This window comes from Suricata suricatta, chromosome 3 (genome assembly GCF_006229205.1).
Source record: "Suricata suricatta isolate VVHF042 chromosome 3, meerkat_22Aug2017_6uvM2_HiC, whole genome shotgun sequence".
NCBI lineage: Eukaryota > Metazoa > Chordata > Mammalia > Carnivora > Herpestidae > Suricata > Suricata suricatta.
This window is the reverse complement of record NC_043702.1, coordinates 105,421,771-105,441,029: the sequence shown is the minus strand read 5'-3', so window position 1 is coordinate 105,441,029 and position 19,259 is coordinate 105,421,771. Positions and strand designations below refer to the sequence as shown.

The following is a 19,259-nucleotide window of genomic DNA, read 5'->3' as shown; positions in this document are numbered from 1 at the left end:
GTTTAGGCATTTTAAAATAGCTTGTTGATTCCTTTTTAAAATTACTAATATTATATAATATGATTTTCTATAATGTATAAGAACAGTATGTCAAACTATATATATTCAATTTCTGAGTTGCTTAGACACTCTAAGGAAACAAAAGAAGTAGAAGTAGTTCTGCCTTACTGTTGATGAAAATCTACTTTGAGAGATGGTATGATGTTAACCATGTAGTCTGTGAACAGTACATGACCTCATTCTAACGATTTTACCCCCAAACCACCATGTCTCTGCTTATATAATCTGGTCTCATGATTTGGGGAAGGGTAGATTAGTAATGTGGTCTGAGATCACGTAATGCATATTATTAATCAGTATTGCAGAGTTATGTACAGTAACCATGAACTGTAGCATACTTCCTTACTGTTGAGAGGTTTACTTGGGGATGTGTCAAAGGGATTTCTTGCCTGGAGTTTTCCTGAAGAGAGTACCACAAACTGTATTCCATTCTGTTTGTTGAATACTGATGGTAGGTAGGAAAGCCTGAGTTCAGTCTTAAACCTGACATTAATTAGAAATAGACTGTGACAGAGGGACTTCAAAATTTCTGAATTTGAAAAAAAGTTGCCCTAGGTGATTTCTTAAGGACCTGTCTAGCCTGTGATTCTGTGAGACCCACAACATAGTAGAAAACTGTAAAGACTCAAAAGAAATTGAAATTTTCCTGCTTGAGAGGTTGAGATGACAATAGTCCAGGGAAGATTTGTTATAGGGCAGCATTTGGAAGATAAATAGCTCTGTGTAAGTGTGACTAATTTGTTGGAATGAGATCTCTTAAAGGTATTTCATAGCCAGATACCTTGCATTGGGCTTGACATATAGTAGGCCTTCAGTAAAATATTTGTTGAAAGAGCGAATGAGTAACTTCAGAATTAATGTGATGGAAGTGAGAATCATCTGTGGACAGTTTAGTGATAAAATCCAGGATAGTAAACATTGAGTCCTAGAAAATGACAACTGAATTATTCTCATGTTATGAATGGGGAACCAAGACTAGTGGAATGCGTTTCTGGAAATACTTTCACCAAAAGGAGAGGGAAGATCTTTTTGGAAAAGGGTGAAAGGTATTGGAAAAGTTGTATATGCGGTCTTTTATGTCCATGAGAAATTTTTAAATAATTTAGGGATATACTTGGATAAGCCGAAAATGATTACATAAAAATGAAGTTTCTGGGACACCTGGGGGCTCAGTAAGTAGGTTAAGCGTCCAACTCTTGATTTCAGTGTGGGTCATAATCTTGCAGTCATGAGATCGAGCCTCTCATCAAGCTCCACGCTGAGTGTGGCACCTGCTTGAGATTCTTTCTCTCTCCCTGTCTCTCTCCCCTTCTCCCATTCATTCTCCCCTCAACTCCCTCAAAATAAATAAACTTAAAAAAAATGAAGCTACTCTGTTTCCCATTAGGAAAAACATTTGGGACAAACCACACATCAACAAATATTTTTCTTTTTAGAATCTGTCTGTATCCTTGTTTTTTGTTCCTCCATCTTCACATCTCAAAACAGAACATAGAAATACCCAAAGTGTTCTTGGCTTACTTTGTTCTTAGTTAATAAATTAATATTGACATGTTAATCTGATGCCCAGTCTAGTGTTTTCTGGCATTTAAATTGTCCTTTTTTTGGAAATGGGAGGATGAAGTAGGGAGATATGGTTTCTTTAGAATAAGGGACACTTCAGCCTGTTTGGAAGCAAGGATAGCCTGTGCAGAACTATAAAAGAAGGCTTGATTAGAGGCTATTAAAGGACCAAATGGCCTAGATTTGGTTTTGGAGGAAAATCTCAGAAGGAAGGTTTGCAGAGATTTATTGGTCGTTAGATTGGGTGGAGGCTTGAGTAGTTGCATTAGTTAGGGTTCAATCAGGGAAGAAGTGCTGTGATATTGTGGGATAAGGAATTTATGAAAGGTGTAAGAGCTTATACAGTTGTGGGAGAAACTCAGAAATCAGAGTCTGTAAGGGGGAATTGGCAGATCAATGTCAATAATCAGCCTTCCTGAAACAGTGGCACAGTGAGTCAAAGTTGGTAGATAAATCTGAGGAATCTGATACGCCCAGCTGCTGGAGTGGAACCACACAGTAGAGCTGGTAGAAGGTCTCTGGGAAGCTGTTGCCTCTACATAGCCTCTGCTGTGGTTTTCAGTCAAGCTTTTGGTGGTAGACTGGAGGTTGCACCTGTTGCAAGGTGCAATCAGGAAAAGCTGTATGTGGAAGGAGAGAGCAGAGAGAAGGAATTTGCTGGCAGCTGCACCTGTCTATCTAACCCTGTTTTTCAGATTAATTTCCTTCTTTGGCCAACTCTAACCTGGAACCATATGGGAAGAGGATTCTGGGAAATGTTTAAACTTAATCAAGTTGACAATACAAACTACACAGTAGGTGAGTGTGGGGTGGGTGGGGAACGACAGATGTGACCATGATGAGAATGATATTTTATAGATTAGGTTCATTCTGTGAGAGAGCAGTCTTTAAATTCAAGGCTTTTCCCATCTCTCTGAAATGGGAAGATGATATCTTCTGTTTGGGAGTGTTCTGAAAATAAAATGAAATGTTTATAAAGCATTTAGCAGAGTGTAAGCACAGTACATGATATTATTATTAGTAGTAGCTAGTAGTAATGAGAAGGGAAGAATATATATTTTGGAAGGAGAGGGGAGCAGTGCACGGAAGAGAGATGGATAATGAGAAGAACAAAGTAGAAGGCATGGTTCCTAGAGGTGAGAATGTTGTAGTCTACCTATAGGGAACATATGTAAACATAGAATAGGAAGCTTCTGTAGGAAGTAATATCTTTTGAGAAACATGATTCTTTGTCCTATTGAGTGGAGAGACAGTATGTGCTGTTATTCTAGTGTAGTTAAGGTTAAGTGTTAGTGAATGTGAAATGCCTAGCACACTGGCAGTGCACAGATCATTATTTTCCACTTCTATCAAGTCCCTTCATGACCAGGTGAGGGGCATAGGGAAGGCTTAAGTCAAGTCCTTAAAAGATGGTTTGGACAAGTAGGAAAAGGAGAGGAAGCGATTCAGACATAGAGAAGAAATAAAAAGGTAGGCATCAGCAAGACATGTAGAACTTGATTAGCACAGCTCAGTACTTATTGATTCCTACTCTTTGCTTTTGGTAATCTATATGTAATTTCTAGAGATTGTCTGTGTTTGCTGTTGCTTGGGTCAGTTACCTACCTCTGGACCATCAGTATGGTGCGGGGTGTGTGACCACACCGTGCTAGTTTGGTGATATTCAGTAATCAAGTGGGTGGTTGGAGGTGGGGATGGTCGAAGGGACATATTTCCAGAAGGCGGCCACTATGGGTGAATAACTTTAATCACTCCCTTTGCTATAGTTGTTGAGTATTGTAATTCTACCTTGTTCTTTTCAGTTCCTCGAATTAAGCATTTAAAAAAATATTTATTTATTTATGCTCTAATGCTTTTTTAAAAATAGTTTATTGTCAAATTGGTTTCCATATAAGACTCAGTGCTCTTCCCCACAAGTGCCCTCCTCCATTACTACCAGCCCCCTTCCTCCCTCCCCCTCCCCCTTCAGCCCTCAGTTCGTTTTCGGTATTCAGTAGTCTCTCATGATTTGCGTCCCTCTCTCTCCTCCCACTCTCTTTCCCTCTTCCCCTTCCTATGGTCCTTTGTTAGGTTTCTCCTGTTAGACCTATGGGTGCAAACATATGGTATCTATCTTTCTCTGCCTGACTTATTTCACTTAGCATGACACCCTCGAGGTCTATCCACTTTGCTACAGATGGCCATATTTCATTCTTCCTCATTGCCATGTAATACTCCATTGTGTATATATATATATATGTATATATATATATATATATATATATATATATATATACACACACCACATCTTCTTGATCCATTCATCAGGTGATGGACATTTAGGCTCTTTCCATGATTTGGCTATTGTAGAAAGTGCCGCTATGAACATTGGGGTACATGCATCAGCACTTGTGTATCTCTTGGGTAAATCCCTAGCAGTGCTATTGCTGGATCATAGGGGAGTTCTACTGAGTTTTTTGAGGAACCTTCATGCTGTTTTCCAGAGCGGCTGTACCAGTTTACATTCCCAACAGTGTAGGAAGGTGCCTATCTCTCCACACCCTTACCAGCATCTATAGTCTCTTGATTTGTTCATTTTAGCCACTCTGACTGGCATGAGGTGGTATCTCAGTGTGGTTTTGTTTTATATTTTCCTGATGATGAGTGATGTTGAGCATCGTTTCATGTGCCTGTAGGCCATCTGGATGTCCTCTTTGGAGAAGTGTCTATTCAGGTCTTCTGCCCATTTCTTCACTGGATTATTCATTTTTCGGGTGTGGAGTTTGGTGAGTTCCTTGTAGATTTTGGATACCAGCCCTTTATCTGATATGTCATTTGCAACTATCTTTTCTCATTCCATTGGTTGCCTATTGGTTTTCTTGATTGTTTCCTTTGCAGTGCAGAAGCTTTTTATCTTGATGAGGTTCCAATAGTTCATTTTTGCTTTTATTTCCCTTGCCATTGGGGATGTGTCAAGTAGGAAATTGCTGCGGTTGAGGTCAAGGAGGCTGTTTCCTACTTTCTCCTTGAGGGTTTTGATGGTTTCCTGTCTCACATTCAGGTCCTTCATCCATTTTGAGTGTATTTTTGTGTATGGTGTAATGAGGTGGGATCTGTTAAGTCCTTTGGGAAAGACACGTGGGTTGGATTGACTAAAACCCATGTCTGCTGTATAATGTTGTGGTTGTAAGGAGACTCAGATTTGAAATTTATTTATTTTAAGGTATTTGTTAATGGGCTTGCCATTTATGGTTGGGTGCTCTGGGAAAAACTATGGGTGGCTTAGTTGATTAAGTGTTGCACTTTGGCTTAGGTCATGATCTCACTGTTTGTGAGTTCAGGCCCTGCATCTGGCTCTGTGCTGACAGCGCTTGGGAGCCTGCTTGGGATTCTCTCTCCCTTTCTCCCTGTCCCTCTCTTACTCCCATTCTTTCTTTCTTTCTCTCTCTCTCAAAAAAATATGTATTTAAAAAAAGATATGTAAGTAGTATTTCTTGTCCTCAGGGAGCTTACAATAATGAAGACACAGCCAGGTGCCCACATACAAGCTTTTTACAAAGCATGAAATGAAAGAAAGGGATTATGGGAATTGGTTTGATGAAAATGGCTAGCCCTGGTGTTTTATGTTGTAGTTTGAGATTCTGACAGTGTATACCAACTTCAGAGTTCTGATGGAGAAGTACTGTGTTTGATGTTATTTGGGAGTTTTGATTTATGTGATAAGCAACAGAAAGTGTTCAGTTCCTACCAGCAGAATGAGTATATTCAATAGAATCTTCTTTTGACCATAAGCCTGGTCATAATTTTATTATACCAGTATTAAAGTATAAGTATTTGCCTTTCTATGCTTTGGAAAGACTTTAGAATTTTAAGACATTATTAGCATTATATAATTTGGTATTTCATCATTTTCAAAATTCAGGTGATTATTGAGGGGAGCATATACAGTAGACATGTGTTAAATATTGATGGAACAAATAAATGAGAGACCATATAATGTAGCATGTAAGAGTGGATGCTTAACAGGATTGTCTGGGCTCCGTTGCTGAACTTATTAGTAAATGTTAGTTGCTATTTTTGAAGTGTTCACTATGCTCTGGTATTCTAATAAGTGCTTTACAAATACTTGATTCAGACATTATAATAATCACATGGAATGGGTACTGTACCCAGTTTACGTTATAAGGAAATGGACACTGAGAGCCATTATCTTGCAAATGGCAAGATTTCATTCTTTTTTATGGCTGAGTAATACTCTGTGTGTGCATGAATGCTCAGTTGTGTGTATATACCACATCTTCTTTATTCATGCATCAGTCGTTGGACATTTGGACTCTTTCTACAATTTGGCTACTGTTGATAAAGTCGCTGTAAACATAGGCGTTGCTTGTATCCCATTGAATCGGTATTTTTGTTCCTTTGGATGAATACCTAGTAGTGCAGTTGCTGGATTCTAGAGTAGTTTTATTCATAACTTTTTGAGGAACTTCCACACTGTTTATACTGTTTTCCAGGGTGGCTACACCAGTTTGCATTCCCACTAACAGTGTAAGAGGGCTCCCCTTTCTTCGCATCCTCACCAGCATCTTTTGTTTCCTGTGTGTATGTGGATTATTTGTTTTTTGGGTATTGAGTTTATAGATTTTGGATGGTAACCCTTTATTAAATATGTCATTTGTAGATATCTTCTCCCATTCTGAAGGCGGCCTTTTAGTTTTGTCATTTCTTTGCTGTGCAGAAGCTTTTTATCTTGCTGAAATCCCAACAGTTCATTTTTGCTTTTGTTCCCCTTATTTACAGAGTTTTATCTAGTAAGAAGTTGTTATAGCTGATGTCAAAGAGGTTATTGCCTGTGTTCTCCTGTAGGATTTTGATGTCTCCTGCCTCACATTTAGATCTTTTTTTTTTTAATTTTTTTTTATTGCTTTTTATTTTATTTTTGAGAGATGGAGAGAGACAGCTGGAGCAGGGGAGGGTCAGAGAGAGAGGGAGACACAGAATCCGAAACAGGCTCCAGGCTCTGAGCTAGCTGTCAGCACAGAGCCCGATGCGGGGCTCGAACCCACGAACCGTGAGATCTGACCTGAGCCGAAGCCGGATGCTTAACCGACTGAGCCACCCAGGCGCCCCCACATTTAGATCTTTAATCCATTTTGATTTTATTTTTGTGTATGGTGTAAGAAAGTGGCATGTCTTTTTTTTCCATTGGGTATTCTTTCCTGCTGTGTTGAAGATTAGTTGACCGTATAGTTGTGGGTCCACTTCTGGGTTTTCTATTTTATTCCATTGATCTGTGCTGGGTTTTTTCCTCCCAAATGTCTGTTTATTTTTGAGAGAGAGAGAGCAAGCAGGGAGGGACAGAGAGAGAGAGTGGGGGGCAGAGGATCTGAAGTGGGCTCTGCACTGAAAGCAGTGAGCCCAGTGCAGGGTTGAACCCACAGAGTGTGAGATCATGACCTGAGCCGAAGTTGGACACTCAAACGACTGAGCCTCCTGATCTGTGTGCTGTTTTTATTTTTGTAGGGAGCATAACCCAGTGAGAGATAAAATGTGGGAGAGTATGAAGTAATGTTACAGATGATAAATATATTCAATTTCTGTATAATACTTCAAAAGAAAGAAAAATCAGAATTTACTGATTTCATAAAAATGGATGCTGTGCATTCAGAATGGTTAGATTTTAAATTCAGATCCCTCTGACTCTAAAACATTTTACTATCATACTCTGCTTCCCAAGGAAATGTGAAAACTCAAATTTGGTTCGCCAATAAAGTACATATTCTTTTGAAATACCAATCAAGACATGATAGAACATTTAACTAAAAAGTCTTTTAGGTCTTGATAGGAGGAAGGAAACAAATCCTAAATAATGATGATTGTTATGTCAACAGGGACCACTTGATGGAAATTAGACTTTGTCTTTGAAGTATATGCAGGCCTGTTTACAAATGATTACCACTTTATATGAGGTGTGATCATTCAACCAATTTGAAATCACATAAGAGTTGTGACTAATAAGTTATTAAGAATTAATCAAATTTATTGCATCTAGGTAAACAATCATTCTGGGAGGCTGTGTATTGTCTTTATATTATTACTTTAAATGTTTTGGGAACACTTTTAAAATTCTCCGTAAATTTGAATTTTATATGGCTTTGAGTAGATAATATAGTACAAAGTTCAAAAAGTATAAAAAGATACACAGTGAAAGTCTTCCTCTCCAACCATCCAGTTCTTCTTAACCAGAGGTGACTGATAGAATTAGAGAAAATACTTCTTCGAAATCATCTTCAGAATTTTTGAATACTTGCAATTAGCATCTATCTGACCAACAATGGCAAATTTCACTATTTAGAGTCAGAGTTCATTCATTCACAGTCTGGCAAATAAAGGGACTACCAGCCTGAGTAATATTTTTAAAAATCAAAGGAGGGCTGTCTATGTAAGGTAGTGAGATTTGTGGTGTGACATAAATTGGCTTAGTCATGGTCATGGTTGCAGTGCTTATAGTGTTATAAAATAAAATTTTTGTAGCTTGGCTGAAATAGTGACATAAAATCACATTTAAAATATGTAAGTTGGTAAATTTGGATATATGTATATACCTGTGAAATTATCATCCTTATTAAGATTGTGAAGATTAAGATCCGTTACCTCCAAAAGTTTCTAAATGCCTTTTTGTAATCCCATCATTATCTTGCTTCTATCCATTATCCCTTGGTAACCAGTGATCTGATTTTTGTCAGTATAAATCATCTGTTCACTTGTTGATAGACATCTGAAGTCCCAGTTTCAGGCTATTCACATAAAGCTGCTGTGAACATTTGTATACAAGTATTTATTTCATTTTTCTTGAGTAAATACTATTTCTTGAGTGGAATGGGTGGGGCTAAAAGTCCAAGGTTTATGTTAGGGTTCACTCTTTGTGTTGATTATTATATGAGTCTCGACAAGTGTGTAATGTACCTACTTATTACAATATCATGCTGCAGTTTCATTGCCTTGAAAATCTCCTATGGTCCACTTGTTCATCTCTCTCTCCCTTCCTCCCTCCTCCTCCTCCTCCTGAAACTCTGGCTGCCATTGACCTCTTTATTGTCTATAGTTTTACCTTTTACAGAATGTTATATTCTTGAAATCAGTCATCCTCATTGGCTTCTTTCACGTAGCAATATGCATTTGAGGTTCCTCCATGTCTTTTTATATCTTGATAGTTCTTTCCTTTTTCTTTTTTAATCACTGAATAATATTCCATAGTTTGGAGATGCTGTGGTTTATCTGTTTACCTATTGAGGGACATCTTGGTTGCTTCCAGGTTTCAGCAGTTATGAATCAAGTTGCTGTAAACATCCATGTGCAGGTTTTGTGTGAACATAATTTTCAGCTCCTTTGGGTAAATACCAACAAGCATGATTACCTGATAGTATGGTAAGAGTATGTTTATTTTTGTAAGAAACTGCCAGACTGTTTTACCATTTGATGTTCTCAACAGCAGTGTTGTGAGCATTTTAGTTGCACTGCATCCTTGCCAACACCTCACTTGGCCAGTTTTAGGAATCTCATTGTGGTTTTGATTTGTATTTAAGAATGACTGATCATTTGGAGCATCTTTCATGTGTTTATTTGCCATTTTTATATTTTTTGGGGGGAAATGTATGTCCAAATCTCCTGCCCTTTTCTTTATTTGTCTGTTTGTATCTCTTTAATGGGTTGTTAAGAGTATTTTACATATTCTAGATACAAATACTTTGTTGGATATGTTCTGCACATATATTCTCTTAGCGTATAGCTTGCATTTTCATTTTCTTCATAGTGTCTTTTGAAGATGAGGGGTTTCTAATTTTGATTAAGTTTAGTGCATTTTTTCTTTAAAATTGTAATGGGGGTACCTGGGTGGCTCAGTTGGTTAAGTGTCTGACTCTTAACTCTTGATTTTGGTTGAGGTCATGATCTCAGGATTTGTGAGTTTGGATCCTGTGTCGGACTCTGCACGGACTCTGTGCTGACAGGGAGACCCTGCTTGGGATTCTCTGTCTCCCTCTCCCTCTGCACTCCTCTCCTCATGCTATCTTTCTCTTTCTCTTTCCCTCTCTCTTTCTCAAAAATAAGTTAAAAAACTTTAAAATTTGTACTGTTGCTCTTCAAAAGATATTATTAGAAAGGTGAATTTTTTGCCAAACTCAAGGTCACAAAGTTTTTATTCTAGTAGTTTTGTAGTTTTAGCTCTTATATTTCAGATGTATGATCCATTCTGAGTTAATTTTTGTATGTGAAATAAGGGCTGAGGTATCCTATTTGTTCTGCCACCATTTATCAAGATTTTTCTTTCTGCATAGCACCTTGTCATTGGTCTGTAATTCACATATACAGTTCACCCGTTTGAAGTGTACAATTCATTGGTTTTTAGTAATATTTACAGAGCTGTGCAGCCAGCATTGCAATGAATTTTAGAACATTTTCTTCACAACAAAAAGATGCTCTGTACCCTTTCACCATTTCCTTCAATCCTCCCTTCTTCCCAGCCTTGAGCAACCAGTGGTTTACTTTGTAGCTCTACAGATGTGCCTATTCTGGGCATTTCATCATAAGTGAAATCATACAATTTATGGTCTTTTGTGATTGGTTTCTTTCACTCAGCATAATGTTTTCAAGATTCATCCATGTTGTCTGATGTATCAGAACTCCATTTATTTTTATGGCTGTATAATACTCCATTTTGTGGATATATATATATATATATATATATATATACACACACACACACACACTACATGTGTTTGTTCATTATCAGTGATGGGCATTTCGGTTGGAAAATTTATGTACACATTTTTATATGGATATATGTTTTCAATTCTCTTGGGTAGTAGAATTGCTGGGCTCTATGTTTAATCTCTCAAGAAACTGTCAATCTGTTTTCCAAAGTAATTGCGCCAATTTAACAATTCTTCCAGAAGTGTGTGAAGGTTCCAATTTTTTCACATCCTTGTTGACACTTGTATTGTGTTTTTTTTATTGTAACCATCCTAGGGTATGTGAAGTGGCACCTCATTGCTTTTTTGATTTGTACTTCCCTGATACTTAGTGATATTGAGCATGTTCTCATATATTTATTATTCATATCTGTATCTTCTTTAAAGAAATATTTGTTTAGATCCTACTTTGCATTAAAAATGAGTTGTTTTTTAATTAATAAATTGTAAGAGTTCTTTATATATTCAAGATACAAGTTGTTTACTAGGTGTTTTCCAAAATTTTTTTGGTTGCTTTGCAAAATTTTTGGCCTATTTTTTGGATTTTGTTTTTACTTTATGTTTTTAATTTATTAGTGACTTTTAAAAAAGTTTGGTTTTTTTGAGAGGGGGTACGCAAACAGGAGAGCGGGCAGAGGGAAGAAGGGAGAGAAAATTCCAAGAGAGCAAGAATCCCAAGCAGACTCTGCTGTCAGCTCAGAGCCTGACGCAGGATCTGAATCCCACAAACTGTGAGATCATGACTGAGCTGAAATCGGAGTCAGAGGCATAACTAACTGAGCCACCCAGGGGCTCCTTTCCATTTTACTTAAAAAATTGTTTATTTTAGGTGTTTCAGAGGACAGTTACAAGTTTCCTAAACTGCATTTTCAGTAAGAGAAGTTTATTTAGAATGTTATGCCAGTTTGGGGGCATCTTTCCCTCCCTCCCTCCCTCTCTCTCTCTCTTTCTCAAATAAACTTTTTAAAGAAAAGCAAGCTTTAAAAATAATGTTATGCCAGTTTTAATCAAATACATTAACTCTATGGTAAAATTTTTTTAATAGGTTAGATAAGCATTTTCAAAATATGTCTGTGGGAGATGTTACAGTATTGTAGTAAAAGATAAGGATATATAGTCAGAACAAGTGGGGTTTGATTTCAGCTTCCTCACTAGTAGCTGCAGGACCCCAGACACACACTTTAACCTTTATACATCTCTGTATTCTTTTCCTTTAAAAAAAAAATTATTTTTAATTGAGATATAATGGACATATAACATTAGTTTCAGATGTACAACTTCATGATTTGGTATTTGTATATATTGTGAAATGATCACCAAAAAAATCTAGTTAATATACATAAACACAGTTACACGTTTTTTTTCTTGTGATGAGCACTTAAAAAAAATGTTTGAGAGAGAGAGAGAGAGAAAGCGTGAGTGCGAGCAGGGGAGGGGCAGAGAGAGGGAGAGAGAAAATCCTAAGCAGACTCTGCACTGACAATGGGGCTTGATCTCACCAACCGTGAGATCATGAATGACCTGAGTTGGACATGTACGTGACTGAGCCACCTAGATGCCCCTTATGATGAGCACTTTTAAGATCTATTCTCAACAACTTTCTAATATGCAATACAGTATTATTAACTGTGGTCATTATGCTATGTATTACATCCCTAAGACTTATTTGTTTTATAACTGGCATTTTATACTTTTTGAGCATTTTTACCCATTTTACCTACCCTCCAATTTCCAGCCTCTGACATCTACTAATCTGTTTTCTTTATTTATGAGTTTGGTTTTGTTTGTTTGTTGGATTTTTTAGATTCTACATATAGGTAAGATCATATGTATTTGTCTTACTCTGACCTGTTTCATAGAGGATAATGCCCTCCAGATCCATTCATGTTGTTGACATATGGGAAGATTTCATTCTTCTTAATGCCTGAGTAATAGTTGTGTGTGCGTGCGTGCGTGCACGCGCATGCACATTGTATTACATTTTCTTTATGCATTCATCTATGGGCACTTAGGTTGCTTCTATATCTTGGCTATTACAAATAAATAATGCTGCAATAAACATAGGGATGCATGTATCTTTTCAAATTAGGGTTTTTATTTTCTTGAAGTAAATTCCCAGAAACAGAATTACTTGATCATAAGATATTTCTATTTTGAATATTTTTGAAAAAGTTTTATATAGTTTTTTGTAGTGGCTACACCAGTTTTACATTCCCATCAACAGTACACCAGTGTTCTCTTTTCTCCACATACTTGCCAACACTTGTTATTTATTTGTCTTTTTTTTTAAGTTTGTATATTTTAAGAGAGTGAGAGAGAAAGAAAGAGTACTCTAGTGGGAGAGGGGCAGAGAGAGGGAGGGAGGGAATCCCAAGCAGGCTCTGTGCCGCCGGTGCAAAGCCCACTGTGGGGCTTGAACTGATGAACTGTGAGATCATGACCTCAGCCCAAGGTCACAAAGATTTATTGCTATGTCTTTTTATGAGAATTTTCCTGGTTTCGCTCTTACATTTATGTCTTTGGCCCTTTTGGGTTAATTTTTGTGTATGGTAATACAGGGACTCAACTTCATTCTTTTGTATGTGGCTGTCCAGTTGTCCCAGCACCATGGGTTGAAAGACTTCTTTATTCATTGAGTCATTTAGGTACCATTGTCATTTGCCTTGTTTTTGATCTTGAGGAAAGCATTCAGTCTTTCATTAGTGAAAAAAAATGTTGGCTGTTTTTCCTAGATACCTTTCTCAAGTTGAGGAAGGTTACCTCTATTCTTTTGCTAGGAGTCTTTTTTTTTTTTTTTAATCAGGAATGGCAGTTCAGTGTTGTCAAATGCATTGTTCTGTGTATGTTAAGATGATTGTATGTTTTTTCCCTTAGTTTGCTAATATAATGAATTACACTGATTTATTTTCCAGTGTAAACCAACTCCACACTCCTGCAATAAATACTACTTTTTAAAAAAAGTTTTTATATAAGTAATGTTTGCATTCAATGTGGGTCTTGAACCCATAATCAAGAGTTGCATGCTCTTCCGACTGAGCCAGCCAGGAGCCCTAAATAGTGCTTGTCTTGATATATTATTATTTCCAAAAGTTCTTGGATCCAGTTTGTTAAAATTGACTTATTTGCATCTAATGTGGCATATCAGTGTCAGGGTTGTTTTGTTTTGTTTTGTTTCCTTGTTATGTCTTTGATTTTAGGTTAGATCAGATGCTGTCTTCACAGAATGGGTTGGGAAACACTTCCTCCTTAATATTCTGCAAAGGAGGGGTGCCTAGGTGGCTCAGTAAGTTAAGCATCTGACTTGATTTTGGCTTAGGTCATGATTGAACTCCATTTTGGGCTCTGCACCGGTAGTGTAGAGCTTTCTTGGGAGTCTCTCTCTCTCTCTCTCTCTCTCTCTCTCTCTCTCTCTCTCAGAATAAATAAACTTTAAAAAAAGATTAAAAATTCTGTAAAGGCGCATGTAAAATTGCTATTATTTCTTCCTTATTTATAGACTTCACCAGTGAAGCGTTGTTGGCCTGAAGTTGTCTTTGTGGGAAGACTGTAAACTAGATTAAGTTTCTTTAATAGATATAGCACCACTCAGGTTATCTGTTTTGGTTTTTTGCTGTTTTTTTCTTCTAATATTTGTTTATTTTTGAGAGACAGAGAGAGGGGGAGGGAGAGAGGGAGGGAGGAGGGGCAGAGAGAGGGAGAGACACAGAATCTGAAGCAGGCTCCAGGCTCTGAGCTGTCAGCACAGAGCCTGACGTGGGACTTGAACTCCCAAACTGCGAGATCATGACCTGAGCCAGAGTCAGACACTCAACCAACTGAGCCACCCAGGCACCCCGGTTGTTTGCTGCTTTTAAGAAATGTATCCATTTCATTTAAATTGTTTTAATTTATTGAAATAAACATCACAGTATTTTGTTATCTTTTAATGTTTGTAGAATTTATCTATAATTTAGTCACCTTTCTTCTGATAATTGGAATTGTGTCTTCTGTCTTTTTTAAATGTTTATTTATTTTGAGAAAGAGAGAGATTGAGCATATGCAAGCAGGGGAGGGACAGAGAGAGAGAGAGAGAGGGAGAGAGAGAGAGAATCCCAAGCAGGCACCACACTGTCAGCAAAGAGCCTGATGCAGGACACGATCTCACAAACTGGGAAATCATGACCTGAGCTGATAACAAGAGTTGGATGATTAACCAACTGAGCCACCCAGGCCTCCCTCTTTTGTCTTTTTTTAACTGATCATTCTGACCAGTAGTTTAAGAATTTTATTGATCTTTTCAAATAAACAACTGTTTTATTTCCTTTCCCATATGTCTTTCTGTACTGTTTCATTTATTTGCACTCTGAGTTTTATTATTCTCTTACTTTTGCTTTAATTTGCTCTTCTTTTTTTTTTTAATTTGCTACTCTTTACAAATCTATTTAGCTATAAACTGAGGTCATTGAGATCTTTCTTTTCTCTAATATCGGAAATTTTTGTGCTAAAAGTTTTCTTATAATAACTGCTTTAGGTGTACTCCCCAAGTTTTCATTTATAAAATTTTCTTTTAGAAAGTTCAAAATACTTTATAATTTTCTTTTTGGTTTTTTCCTCCTGACCTATGAATTAATTTGAATGTATGTTAGTGTCCAAATATTTGGGATTTTCATGCTCTGTCTTTGGATTTTTAATTTTATTTGTGGTCAGAGAACATACTTTGTGATATGTTAAAGAAATTATTTCAAGATATTTAGTAAATTATAATATCTGTCATAATAAAGTTATTTTATTAATATTTTACAATATATTGAGACTTGTTTCATGGCCCAGAGATTGGTCTGTCTTGTTAAATCTTCCATGTTAACTTGAAAAGAAATGTTCTAAAAATACTGAATTGGTTAATAGTGCTCTTCAAGTCTCTGTAGCCTTATTAATTTTTGTTCTATCAGATATTTAGAGATGTTAAAAATTTCTCACTATAATTAGGGAATTGTCTGTTTTTCCTCTTTTTTCTATTGGATTTGAATTCATGTATTTTGAACCTCTTTTAAATTCATAGTTGTGTAGTATTGTTATATTCTCTTGATAGATTGACTCCATAATAATAAATGTCTTTATACCTGCTAACGTTCATTGCTCTAAGATCCATTTTGGTATTAACATAGCCATTTTAGGTTTATTTTATTTGTGTTTTTTTCCCTTCATTTTACTTCTAGCCAACCTTCATCATTATATTTGAAGTTAGTCTCTTGTCACCAACAATTGAATCTTGCTTTCTTTAGAATCCAATTTGACAACATCTGCCTTTTAGTTCTATATTTAGACTACATTTAATGAGATTATTGTTGTGGTTGAGATTTAATCCATTATTTTGCTTTGTGTGTGTGTGTGTGTGTGTGTGTGTGTGTGTATGTGTGTGTGTGTGTACTATTGGGTCTTTGTTTTCTCCTTTTTTGAGTTGTTTTGGAATGAATAATTTTTGTTGCATTTTATTTTTTTGTTGACACATCAGCTTTTTAAAACTTTTTAAGCGTTTGGTCTGGAGTTTATAGTATATATCTTTAAATGATCATAGTCTATCTTTAAGAAATATATATTGTTTAATGTATACTGTAAGAAATACTTCCATTGTCCATTCCCCTCCTTTTCTAGCTTTTGTTCTATTGTTGTGATGCTTTTAATTTACCTTTTTGTTTGTTTAAGTAGGATTCATGCTCAGTATGGGGCTTGAACTCACAACTGTGAGATTAAGAGTCACTTGTACAGACTGAGGCAGCTAGGCACCCCACACATTCATTTATTTATTTATTTTTTAAAGTTTATTTATTTTGAGAGAGAGAGTGAGAGGGAGAATGAATAGGGAAGGGGCAGACAGAGAGAGAGAGATGGAAAGAGAGAATCCCAAGCAGACTCCATGCTGTCAGTGTAGAGCCTGATGCAGGGCTTGATCTCACAAAGTGTGGGATCATGACCTGAGCCGAAATCAAGAGTCAGAGGCCTAACCGATTGAGCCACACATGTGCTCCCACATTTACCTTTTTAAAGAGATAGGAAAAAAATTTCTTTTGTGTATTTACCGTTTCTTGTGATTTTCATTTTTTTGTGTTGTGCCTGACTTACAGTTTGATGGCATTTTCCTTCTCCTTGAATGACTTCCTTTAATTTTTTTTGTCTTTTGGAGCAAGTGTTATGATGAGCTCCTTCAGATTTTTTTTTTAATAATTGCAAAAGGCTTTTTTTCCTCTTCTATTTTTGAAAGGTATGTTTTGGGTTCTAGGATTCTAGTTGATAGATTTCTTTTCTTTCAGTACAGATGGTCCCTAACTTAAGTTATTTTGACTTTATGGGTGGTTTGAAAATGGTACACATTCAGTAGAAACTGTACTTTGATATTTGAATTTTCATGTTTTCCAGGCTAGTGATAGGCCGTACAATACTCTCTTGATACCAGGCAGTGAGCCACAACTCCTGGTTAGCCACACGACTATGAGAGAAAACAGCCTAAACACTACCATTGTGTACGCATATAACCTTCTGGTTTTCACTTTCAGTACGTTATTTAATAAGTTACCTGAGATATGGAACACTTCAATATAAAATAGGCTTTGTGTTTGATGATTTTATCCAGCTGTATGCTATTTAAGTATTCTGAGCATATTTAAGGTACACTAGACTAAGCTGTGATGTTCAGTCAGTTAGGTATATTAAATGCATTTTGACTTAGAATATTTTCAACTTAACAATGGATTTATGGGATTGTAACCCCATTGTAAGTTGAGTATGATCTGTATTTTAAAGATGTTGTTCCCCTGTTTTCTGGCTTACATTGGTCTTGATAAGAAATCTTTTATCATCCTTGTTTCCATGTATATAATGTGTCTTTTCAGTAATTTGTGATTTACTTTGCTGCAGTATTCTTCATATTTCTTGTGCTGGGAGTTTGTTGGGATTTTGGATCTGTAGGTTTATAGTTTCTATCAAATTTGGAACAATTTTGGTATTTCTTCAAATATATTTTCTGTCTTGCCTTGTTTTCATCTGAAGAGATCAGTTACATGTTCATTAGGTTGCTTCAGATTTTCTTAGCATTCTTTGATGACCTGTTCACTTTTTCCCCCACTCTTTTAATTCTTTATTTAAATCAGTTTTTGGTTATATGTTTACCAATTTTTTTCCATTGTTTGATTTTCTGTTGTTAATCCTATCCAGTATATTTTTGGTCTTAGACATTGTATTTTTCATCTGTAAAAATTCCCTTGAAAAAGAATCTTTGTTATGTCTACTTAATATCTGTCCTCTACTTCTTGGAACATATGGTATGTAACTATGACAACTGTATTAATGAGTTTATCGTTGGTGTTGTTTCTGTGTCTGTTTGTATTGATTGATTATGTTTTTCTTCTTTTCATACTTGGCACTTTTGTATTTGATATCACATACCATGAATTTTACATTCTTGGGCCCTGAATTTTTGTGTTTCTATAAATATACTCTTTGTTAGGGGATTTAGGTAAGTTACTTGGAAACAGATTCTTTTATATTTTTTCTTTAATTTTAAGCTTTGTTAGGTGGAACCAGAGCAGCAGTTAGTCTGTTGCAAAATCTTTTCCACTGTTGAGGTGAAACCCTTCAGAATAGTTTGTCTAGTGCTGTGTGAATTAATAAGCTTTTCCAATCTGACAGTTTTATGAAGGAATCCCATATGTAAAAAGATATAATCGGAATGAATGCCAAGAGCTTCATCTTCTCAGTATCTCACTCTGTCAGGAAATATATTTGGCTTTGTGTAGTAAATACAAGGGCTCACCTAATTAATTTTTTCTTATAATCAGTCTAGAGACTGAAGGAAGTAATTGTCCATTATAGCTTATCGCTTTGCCATCCTTAGCATGTGGCCCTGGATGGAAATTTGAGATTATTTTCTGTAATTTGAAATGTGAAGGTGAGCTGTAGATTTAATGTATAGATTTGAGGGTTATCAATTAGCTTACAGGTAGTGGTGGTTGTAATAATAGGAAAATTTGCTTTTGCTCCAAATGGGCCAACAGAATGACAAGAGCAGTAGTGTGAGAATGGAACTTCAAAAAAACTCCCAACATTTTAAACATCCAGATAGTACAGGAATGGATTCTAAAGAAGACAGGTGAGTTGGGTGGGGTTGGGGTACGGGATGGAGATCATGAGAGTGCATTACTGTGGATATTTATGTTTTCAGTTACCAGCATCTAGACAGCCTTCTTTTTGGAGAGGAATCATCCAGCAGTGCCATTTTCCCCCCAATATAACCTTTACTGTAATAGAAGATAATGTCAAGAAGTAGAGAAGTCAGTTATATATCAATAAAACTAGGGTAGGGGGAGGTATAGATTAGGAAGACAAGATTATATATGGATATATAAACCTTGGCAAGGATTGTTGAGTTTATTCAAGGTTTGATAAAAAACTACCGAAAAGTTCTGAGCAAAGAAGGAATTAACATAGTCTGACTTTATTTTTCCCTCTGTTTCGTTTTTTAATTAAGGCTTTTTTTTTTTAAACGGTTTTAGTCTCACAGCCAAATTTAAGAGAAGGTACAGAGATTTCACACATACTTTCTGCCCCTGAGCATGTTTTCCCCATTATCAACATCTCCCACGAGTGTGGTGCATTTGTTATAATTGATGAACTTAGATTGATACATCATAATCATCCAAGTTCATACTTCACATTAGGCTTCACTCATATTATTGTACTTCTGTGGGTTTGCACAAATGAATAATGATGTGTATCCATTATGATGGCTCCTCTTACACATCCCTAACCCTTCCTCTGCCCAACCCCTGGTAACTACTCATTGTTCTTGTGGGGTTTTTTTCTTTTTTTGCTACCACTAATTTAAAAAATGATATTTAAGTTTGTTTGTTTGTTTAGAGAGAACAAGCAGGGGAG

At 36.3% G+C, this 19,259-nt stretch overlaps 1 protein-coding gene across 2 annotated transcripts in view; it reads left to right on the top strand.

Annotated features, from left to right (window-relative positions):
• The window catches only part of MAP3K2 (mitogen-activated protein kinase kinase kinase 2), an 86,111-nt gene that overhangs the window by 10,503 nt on the left and 56,349 nt on the right, over positions 1-19,259 (top strand). Inside the window, exon 2 of one of the 2 annotated variants that reach the window (XM_029934763.1) lies at positions 2,319-2,421. The exons of the other annotated variant lie outside the window; for it this stretch is intronic. The gene's annotated coding sequence lies outside the window, so the exon portion shown is untranslated. The remainder of the gene's footprint in view (positions 1-2,318; positions 2,422-19,259) is intronic. 2 annotated transcript variants of the gene reach the window in all.